This window comes from Ctenopharyngodon idella, chromosome 1, assembly GCF_019924925.1.
Source record: "Ctenopharyngodon idella isolate HZGC_01 chromosome 1, HZGC01, whole genome shotgun sequence".
Lineage (NCBI taxonomy): Eukaryota > Metazoa > Chordata > Actinopteri > Cypriniformes > Xenocyprididae > Ctenopharyngodon > Ctenopharyngodon idella.
Genome location: NC_067220.1, coordinates 3,489,748 through 3,500,316, shown reverse-complemented (window position 1 = coordinate 3,500,316; position 10,569 = coordinate 3,489,748).

Sequence of the window (10,569 nt, the reverse complement as noted above, 5' to 3'; positions counted from 1 at the left end):
ATAAACTGTGAACGAGTGTTTAATAATATTAAAAGTATTTATTGGGTAGGGTTAGGGGAAGGTGTAGGGAGGGTTTTTATTCTCCAAATAAGGCAGCATCCATTTAATCATTTTAATAAATATAATCATTTACACTCTGTGATATTATTGCATTATTGCATCCTGTTAATGTACAAAAATACTGAGGTGCAAATAGTATCTGCCAATATAAAGTATAGATAGCATCTAATTACTATTTACTCTTATTGAAAAGAGTATCGCTATTTTCACCTAGTGTAAAAAGCATATCGTTAAGAAAATGTCACTTAGTGTAAATAGAATATACTGCTATTTGCACATAGTGCAAATAGCCACTGCCTGCACGAAATGCTGATATTTTTTTAACATATTCGTACTTAGACTGACTTACCAGTATTTCTCAAAAGCTCCTGATCACACATGATTTCTAAACTAATTTAATATTAATTTTCTGTAATTTTCTCACTGTAGTGTGAGCTTCTTTTCTATTGATATGCCTGCAGGTGAGGAATAAGACAGAAATAGTCAAATTCACTCAGTATTACTTGATCTATCCCAGCACTCCCTCAATCACAATCAAGCACAATGTTATGTTTGGATAATGAACATTTCTGTCCACCTCAGACTGCTTGCTGGCCTTTATCTGTCCATCTCTGTGAAAATATCCCGCTTCATCACAGTTAAAACACTGATTTATAGAATACTTGAGACATTATTCAACTTGAACTCATTGATGGAGAATATAGAGTTCATGTAGACTAGTTAAACATAGAGCCTACATAAAAAAAATAACTCAGAATTAAACTGTCATTAATATATATTTGTTTATAAACTATTGTACTATATTTTTAAACCATATAGACTATATTTTAAAAATGCATGATTGTTTATAATCTATGTTTGTTATTAGTGATGGACATCACAGATGTCACAGCATTATATATTAGCTTTATACTTTCTGTCTGTGAAACTGCCTGTCACCATGTCAAGTCAAGTCACCTTTATTTATATAGCGCTTTTTACAATGTAGATTGTGTCAAAGCAGCTTTACATTGATAACTGGTACATTATTTGGCTGCACAGCAGCTCTTAAAGAATAGTGTCAATGCAGGCAGATCAAAGCACTGTTGAATATTAAATGTCAAGTCAAGTGTCCCCAACTAAGCAAGCCAGAGGCGACAGCGGCAAGGAACCCAAACTCCATCAGGTGACATTAGGTGGCAGACAAGTGGCAAATTGGTGTTAAAATGGAGAAAAAAACCTTGGGAGAAACCAGGCTTAGTCGGGGGGCCAGTTCTCCTCTGGCCAACAGTGCTTTGTTACAATTCAGGTTGCTATCATAAGTCCAATAGGATCGCAACATTAAAAGTATTTATTTCAGTTCCATCCAATTGAGGATCGTATTCATCACGGTTGTTGAGGAACTGTGTCGTGGCTGTCGTGTCGATGAGGCCCTCACAGTGGATGATCTAGTTGACTCAATCTCTGCTGATACGTCAGGGCTGCGTTGTGGTCGTGTCAAGGTGCAGGTCCTTGGTCTCACCTGGATACGGCCTGGATCCGGTTGACTACCATGTGTCTTAGTGTGATTTTTGTCATGTAGAATATATATGTGAAAACATGGAGTTCTGGTGCAAAACAACAACAACAGATATTCTACACTCTAAAAAATATTTTCCAAGACTATTGGAATATGTTTTAGAAGAAAATACAATTTCAGTCTTTCTACTTCAAAATCTCACATTTAATACAATGTTACTTGCCTTTTTTCTTCTTCTTCTTTTTTTTTTTTTTGTAATTTGTAAGATTTACCAGCAATTTCTGAATGAAATTCTACACCAGTTTGTTTAATGTCCAAAATCTTTTGATAGAGATCTTGGAGAAAGCCATATTCTGCCCGCATCCATCGCACTCAGGTGATTTACAGTGGGGCAAAAAAGTATTTAGTCAGCCACCAATTGTGCAAGTTCTCCCACTTAAAAAGATGAGAGAGGCCTGTAATTTTCATCATAGGTACACTTCAACTATGAGAGACAGAATGGGGGAAAGAATCCAGGAAATTACATTGTAGGATTTTTAATGAATTAATTGGTAAATTCCTTTGTAAAATAAGTATTTGGTCACCTACAAAAAAGCAAGATTTCTGGTTCTCACAGACCTGTAACTTGTTCTTTAAGAGGCTCCTCTGTCCTCCACTCGTAACCTGTATTAATGGCACCTGTTTGAACTCGTTATCAGTATAAAAGACACCTGTCCACAACCTCAAACAGTCAGACTCCAAACTCCACTATGGCCAAGACCAAAGAGCTGTCAAAGGACACCAGAAACAAAATTGTAGACCTGCACCAGGCTGGGAAGACTGAATCTGCAATAGGTAAGCAGCTTGGTGTGAAGAAATCAACTGTGGGAGCAATTATTAGAAAATGGAAGACATACAAGACCACTGATAATCTCCCTCGATCTGGGGCTCCACGCAAGATCTCACCCCGTGGGGTCAAAATGATCACAAGAACAGTGAGCAAAAATCCTAGAACCACACTGGGGGACCTAGTGAATGACCTGCAGAGAGCTGGGACCAAAGTAACAAAGGCTACCATCAGTAACACACTACGCCGCCAGGGACTCAAATCCTGCAGTGCCAGACGTGTCCCCCTGCTTAAGCCAGTACATGTCCGGGCCCGTCTGAAGTTTGCTAGAGAGCATTTGGATGATCCAGAAAAGGACTGGGAGAATGTCATATGGTCAGATGAAACCAAAATAGAACTTTTTGGTAAAAACTCAACTCGTCGTGTTTGGAGGAGAAAGAATGCTGAGTTGCATCCAAAGAACACTATACCTACTGTGAAGCATGGGGGTGGAAACATCATGCTTTGGGGCTGTTTTTCTGCAAAGGGACCAGGACGACTGATCCGTGTAAAGGAAAGAATGAATGGGGCCATGTATCGTGAGATTTTGAGTGAAAACCTCCTTCCATCAGCAAGGGCATTGAAGATGAAACGTGGCTGGGTCTTTCAGCATGACAATGATCCCAAACACACCGCCCGGGCAACGAAGGAGTGGCTTCGTAAGAAGCATTTCAAGGTCCTGGAGTGGCCTAGCCAGTCTCCAGATCTCAACCCCATAGAAAATCTTTGGAAGGAGTTGAAAATCCGTGTTGCCCAGCGACAGCCCCAAAACATCAATGCTCTAGAGGAGATCTGCATGGAGGAATGGGCCAAACTACCAGCAACAGTGTGTAAAAACCTTGTGGAGACTTACAGAAAACGTTTGACCTCTGTCATTGCCAACAAAGGGTATATAACAAAGTATTGAGATGAACTTTTGTTATTGACCAAATACTTATTTTCCACCATAATTTGCAAATAAATTCTTTAAAAATCAGACAAAGTGATTTTCGGGATTTTTTTTTTTTTTTTTTTCTCATTTTGTCTCTATGTACCTATGATAAAAATTACAGGCCTCTCTCATCTTTTTAAGTGGGAGAACTTGCACAATTGGTGGCTGACTAAATACTTTTTTGCCCCACTGTATGTTGTTGTTGAGGTGATGCAGGAGCATGAGAATGCCTCCGATCAAAGAAACGCTGGCCAGCTATTTCACGATGGGCGTGGCATCTGCTTTGAAGGCTCCATCTCTGCCTACTAAACCTTCCACGTTATTTTGTGTCTTAATGGCAGAGCATATGCGGCAGCAGGTCAGGCTGGCACGGCGCTGCAAACTATGGCTGTGTTGCAAGCCTACCAGGCTGATCTGCTGAAGGACCTGGCTGTGCCAGGAGGGGCTCTCACATGTTTTTACATCTGGCCCTGAAGCTGATGTTGTTTTTGCAGTATGTTTTTACTTTTACATCTTCCTTACTGATGGTTCGGCGTTAGTGGCTAGTTGTGAATGCACTGTCTGACACCAGGTAGTTTACTGAGTAGTGGACTCTCTGTCAGCCTCCTTGGTGACTACTTTTTTTTTTAAAGGGAACCTATTATGCCAAATTCACTTATACATGGTGTTTGAACATAAATGTGTGTTGGCAGTGTGTGTTAGACCTCCTCTCAATAAGAAAGTCATTATGCTGAGGCGTCCGCTCCTAGAGCTTGGCTAAGCGGTAGGATAGTGTGCTAGGTAGTTCTGCTCTCTTTGAGCCTCTTTGGCTGCTTACCTCAGCTCGAGTGTGTTAGGCCCCCTCTCAATCTGGGAAGAATTGTTTAGACCTCCACTCTGCGGAGCGTCTCTGTGCGCAAGGGCAGTGGACTCAACCCGGCACTGCCCTTGGGTTAGAGTGTTGTCAGGCCTCCTGTTGAGGCTTCCTCTCTCCGGGGCTACTTTTGGAAGTTTTGAGTATTCTAGCCACTCTGTGAGTCTGAGTATCAACATAGCTAGGCTTCCTCTCTTAGAGTCTTCCTTGAGGCCTCCATTCTTGAGAAGCTCCGGCCTATGGTTGTCACTGGTGCACCTAGGGATGAAGATTCTTTGAGTCTTTGAGTTAGCTCAGCCAATAAGGCATTCATCCCTTCAGCACGGCAGTGTGGGTATTCCATTCCCCATAGCGACCCCTAGGGGACACAGCGCGAGTTCCCTTTCGAAAGGAACGTCTCAGGTTACGCATGTAACCATGGTTCCCTGAGAATAGGGAACAAGACCCTGTATTTTTTTTTTTTTTGCCATTCTTCAGGCATTCCTTCAGACAAGAAGTGGATGACATTATTTCTAGGTGCCCTTTTATACTCACGGTGGTGACGTCATAGGCTGCTGCCTGTCAATGTCAAGTTCAATGTCATGTTTAGACTCACGCTTCAGACACCTGGCATGCCAGAGGCATTCCCCCATAGCGACCCCTAGGGGACACAGCGTCTCATTCCCTATTCTTAGGGAACCATGGTTACATGCGTAACCTGAGACGTTTTTTAGACTGTTTGTATGTTGTTGATTCTGAGTTGTTGGTAACACTTTACAATAAGGTCCCATTAGTTAACATTCTTTAATGCATTAACTAACAATGAGTAATACATTTGTTGCAGTATTAATCTTTGTTAATGTTAATAAAAATTCAACTGTTTATTGTCAGTTCATGTTAGCTCAGGTCCATTACATAATATTGGCAGATACAACTTTTGATTTTAAGAATGTATTAATAAACTTTTAAATGAACATTAATTGAGATTAATAAACACTTTAGTATTTTCATTGTTAGTTCATACTAACTAACATAGTTAAAGTCACCTGCCAACTGCCGAGAGTTTTCATTTTTAGTTTATTAATTGTTTAATTTTGTACCCGGTTTGTGCTTTAAATCAACATCTCACTCTTTCATTCTGCCTTCTTCTGGTTCTTCACAGGTTCTCTGACCCCAAACTGTCTGGGCTCAATATTAACCCACTGCCGAACTGTCAGTCTTGTGTCCATATAGCTGATTCTGATCAGTGGGTTCAGATTGAGCTGTCCGCCTGTACAGATGAAGGAGGGTCAAAGTTCAGGGTCAGCACTGACCCAGGCCGTTACGAGTGTGTCAGGACCAGAATGCGATGGGTCTGTGACTGTGACGTCACCCTTCAGTACTGTACCGTAGACGGACACTTCCTCAACGCAGAGCTGGAGAGGCTGCAGTGCAACCGGATCGGTCCAGTGATTGACGTGACGGTGATCTCAGGGAAACTGGAGGAAGTTCATCTGCCCCATTACGCCTGTTTAGGAGAGTCTGACCCCTCTCTCAAAGATGCTGTGAAAGTCCTCAGCGTAAAAGACGAGGGAATAACCACAGAACCTGTGCAGTTGACCCGATTCCATGCTAAGATTGTCCAACCATCCTTCTCTCGTAAAACATTAATTATAAGTTGGAAAAAGCGAGTGTATGAACACTGCGATCTTCTTCTCTACATGCGTTCTGAAGATCCTCTCATTCTACATGTCTACTTTTTTCCATTTGATAATTGTGCAAAAGAAAAAGTTGAGAAGAATGAAAAGTCAAGTTACCCAGTCCCGCATCCCAGACCTGACAGGCCATTTCGGATGAAAAAGCCACACATTCTTGATGTTCCTGGTGCCTTGACTATCCATCCCAAAGAAGGGATCACATTCAGAAGAGAAACTCCCCCAAACTACTTCAAGGTCACGACACGTCTGGAGAATGATCTGCAAATGACTCTTATCAGAAAGGAGCAGGTCTGGACTGCAACAATTTTGAAAGATGAACTTTATTAGATTCATCCTGAGAGAGACGAGCCGCATCTGAATAGTGATCAGATTCATCCTAAGAGAGACGAGCCGCGTCTGAATAGTGAGGCAGATAAAGCACTTTTTTTTGACAACCACTGGCCAGATCTCATTCAGGGGGTTAAAAATGTTGGGATCATTGCAGATAAACTGTGTCAGCAGAAAATAATTCATGAGGAACAATATTCAAAAATCACAGAGAATTTAACCAGTCAGGAGAGCATGAGAAAGATCTGTAACATTATACACAAACACAGAGATGATGTGAAAGCTAAATTCATCTCAGTTCTTCAGGAAGAGGAGTTTTATCTTTTAGAACATCTGTGTGATTCTACACCATGAGCTCAAGGTGAATATATATAAAACTGCTCTAAAACAGCAATGACATGTCTTTCAAGATATTAGTTGCTAATAACATTGCAAATAAATCTAATAAGTATTTTATATATTTAATTAGTTTTTTTGCAATGCAAAGTAAACTATCTGCAGGTAAAATGATTTTGTATCCAGGTCTAACAATAATATTATTAATTGTTGGTGAATTGCCATTGTACACAAACCTTCTGTTTGTAATGTAGTGGTAGGGGTGTTACATTCCAGAATGTATATGTATTTTATTAAGTTTACTCTTCTCTGGTTCATTGGAGGAGTTGCTTGGAGTTAAAAGCAGAACAGAGACAGTTAGGGATTGTGGAGGATTGGAGTGAGAGTCCCTCCTGCTTACTCCTTGTATTGATGTTTGTGGTTTGTTGTTGTTGTAACCTTTATAAGAGTTTAACTTTATCTCTCCTTGTAAGGTTTTCTACAAAGGCAGTAAATAATGAATATTTAGATGATAGATTATTATACACAACTGTTTTAAGCGGTGTTGCCATACTAGCCATTAGCATCTGCTCTTTTCTTTTTGTAGGGATGTTGTATAACTTCGGCTTGCATACTGTTTTAAAATGGATATTACAATTGATATGCTGTGACAAGGGGATAATGTACGGGTAGCAGAAACAAGAATAATACTGTAGAAGTATAGTAGGAAATAAAAGAAATTGCACAATGGGAATAAATGTTACATTGTATAATACAATTATTGAATCCTTCAGCATTGGCATCCAGATGTCGCTTTTTTGAAGTGAGTTTGCTATCCACAGACATACTGAGTTCATTTAACTTAGCTCACACATTCCCTTACATTTTCAGATTTGTCTACATCTCTTATAGTGTCTATCTACAACATGGCCGCATTTACATTGCAGGTGTTGATGCCCAATTCTGATTTGTTGACTTTATCCTATATATTTTTAACAACCAGCTTACATTTTTTTAAAAGTGACTCATATCCGATATCTGTATTTACACTATACACTTGGCGAAACAGCCCAAGATAGACATACTGACCAGGAAAAGCTTAGGGCACAATTGGCAATTTGCACAGACGAAATGATAATACAAGATTTTGCTTTCCACACCAGGTCAGCAAAACAGCCTCTATTACGCCACGGTTGGTGTCCACCTGAGTTGACGTCATTTGCCATCATTGCTTTTTCAATTTCATTGACAGGGAAATATCCAATCTGTCCACTTACATGGCAGACACAAATGCACGTATCTGTCACGATCACTGTCTGTTCCTGTCAGTTCCTGGACTCCACTTCCCATAATCCTCCCTTCCAATCACATGCACCAATCACCAATTGCCACACACACCTGCAGATCATTACCTGGACTATTTAAGACACACACACACACACACACACCCTTTGCGAAGTCTTGATTTGCCCCGGTGATCACTTCTGAGCGTTTTCTTGTGGATTGTATTTCTGTTGCCATTGGACTGTTTATTGGACTGTGTTTGTTTGCCGCCTGCCCTGACCATTGCCTGTGACTTTACTCTGCTTGTCTGCCGCCTGCCTCGACCATTGCCTGTCCCTGTTTGTGTCTCTGCCTTTGCCCTGTCTACTCTGTAAGTACTTTTAATAAACAAGCTGCAAATGGATCCTCACGCATTCGACCCATCATTACAGAAGACTTCGCCATCAAACGATCCAGCAGCTTCTACGAGCGCTTCCAGCCCCAGCATGGACCCAGCAATACGTCTCGTCCGCCTTCGGCAAGGTAATTCTACACTCGAGGACCACATTCAGAAGTTTCTAGACATTGCCTATTTATCTGACCTGCCTGACTGTGCCCTCATTGACTTCTTTGGCTATGGATTAAACGAACCATTGAAGGACTACTTACTTATTAATGGTCCCCGAGGGTCGTTCGTGGAATTTCTGGACTTTGCTCTGCTTACTGTTGGTTCACTGTTTACTGTGGGTGTCGCGGAGGAACGCGACACCTCGTTCCCCCATGTAATGGCTGCCTCTAAAGAGAGCATTCACAAAATGGCGGCCACAACATCATCACATCATGTCTCTGCTGATCTTCCAGAGCCAAGTCAAGTCTCCGTTGATCTTCTAGAATTACATCACGTCTCTGGATCTGTTTGGGAGCGGAGTGGGTTGCGTTCCAGTGTGGCTGATCCACCGCTGACTTCAGCACGAGCGGCTGGCATTCCTAAGCCTCCGCCGGCCGCTTCGCACTCAAGCCCGCTGGCCGCTACGCCCTCAAGCCCGCTGGCCGCTACGCCCTCAAGCCCGCTGGCCGCTACGCCCTCAAGCCCGCTGGCCGCTACGCCCTCAAGCTCGCCGGTTGCGACGCACTCAAGCTCGCCGGTTGCGACGCACTCAAGCTCGCCGGTTGCCACGCACTCAAGCTCGCCGGTTGCCACGCACTCAAGCTCGCCGGTTGCCACGCACTCAAGCTCGCCGGTTGCCACGCACTCAAGCTCGCCGGTTGCCACGCACTCAAGCTCGCCGGTTGCCACGCACTCAAGCTCGCCGGTTGCCACGCACTCAAATTCTCTGGATGCTATGGACAAGATGGCCGCTTTGCCAGTGCCCACGGGCAAGATGGCCGCCCCGCCAGTGTCTGGGAACATAGGGGTCGTTCCAGCCAGTGAGTCCACTCCAGAACCAGCTCCAGTCCGCGAGTCCGCTCCAACCCGTGAGCCCGCTGCAGCGTCCTCAGAGGAGGTAGGCATAGAGCCACCGCCTCAACCATGTAAACGGAGGAGGAGGAGGAGGAAGAAGGCTTCCTCCATCCCTCAAGGCCCGGAGGCCTTCCCAGAGCCCGCTGTAGGCCCGGAGGCCGTCCCAGAGCCCGCTGTAGGCCCGGAGGCCGTCCCAGAGCCCGCTGTAGGCCCGGAGGCCGTCCCAGAGCCCGCTGTAGGCCCGGAGGCCGTCCCAGAGCCCGCTGTAGGCCCGGAGGCCGTCCCAGAGCGGTCCGCTGCCGTCCCAGAGCAGCCCGCTCTTCCTGATACGGCCACGGAGGCCGTCGCCGAGCTCCTCGCCCTGCCGGCGCCACCCGAGCTCCTCGCCCTGCCGGCGCCACCCGAGCTCCTCGCCCTGCCGGCGCCACCCGAGCTCCTCGCCCTGCCGGCGCCACCCGAGCTCCTCGCCCTGCCGGCGCCACCCGAGCTCCTCGCCCTGCCGGCGCCACCCGAGCTCCTTACCCACGAAACCGCCACGGCCTCCGTTGAATTCCCCAAGAACTTTTTGGGGGGGGGCCATATACCTGAGGGTGGGGAGCTTGTGGGTGGGGACCCTGCACGGCCGCGTTCATCAGCGGCCTCCGAATTGCTTGAGCTTGCGGGTGGGGACCTTACACGCCCACGGTCTTCAACCGCCTGTGAACTGCTGTGGCCGGCTACGGACCCTGACCTGCCGTGGGCGCCCAAGCTACCTGACCTACCGTGGCCGCCTAAGCCACCTGACCCGCCGTGGCTGCCCGTGGCACCTGACCCGCCGTGGCTGCCCGTGGCACCTGACCCGCCGTGGCTGCCCGTGGCACCTGACCCGCCGTGGCTGCCCGTGGCACCTGACCCCCCGTGGCTGCCCGAGTTCCTGGACCTGCATTGGAGACCCCGTTCCCGTCTGCCTACAGGTCTCCAATGTACCCACCCCCCCTCCCTATCTGTGCCATTTACGCCGCGAGGACGCGCCTTCCGGAAGGGGGGCGTTATGTCACGATCACTGTCTGTTCCTGTCAGTTCCTGGACTCCACTTCCCATAATCCTCCCTTCCAATCACATGCACCAATCACCAATTGCCACACACACCTGCAGATCATTACCTGGACTATTTAAGACACACACACACACACACACCCTTTGCGAAGTCTTGATTTGCCCCGGTGATCACTTCTGAGCGTTTTCTTGTGGATTGTATTTCTGTTGCCATTGGACTGTTTATTGGACTGTGTTTGTTTGCCGCCTGCCCTGACCATTGCCTGTGACTTTACTCTGCTTGT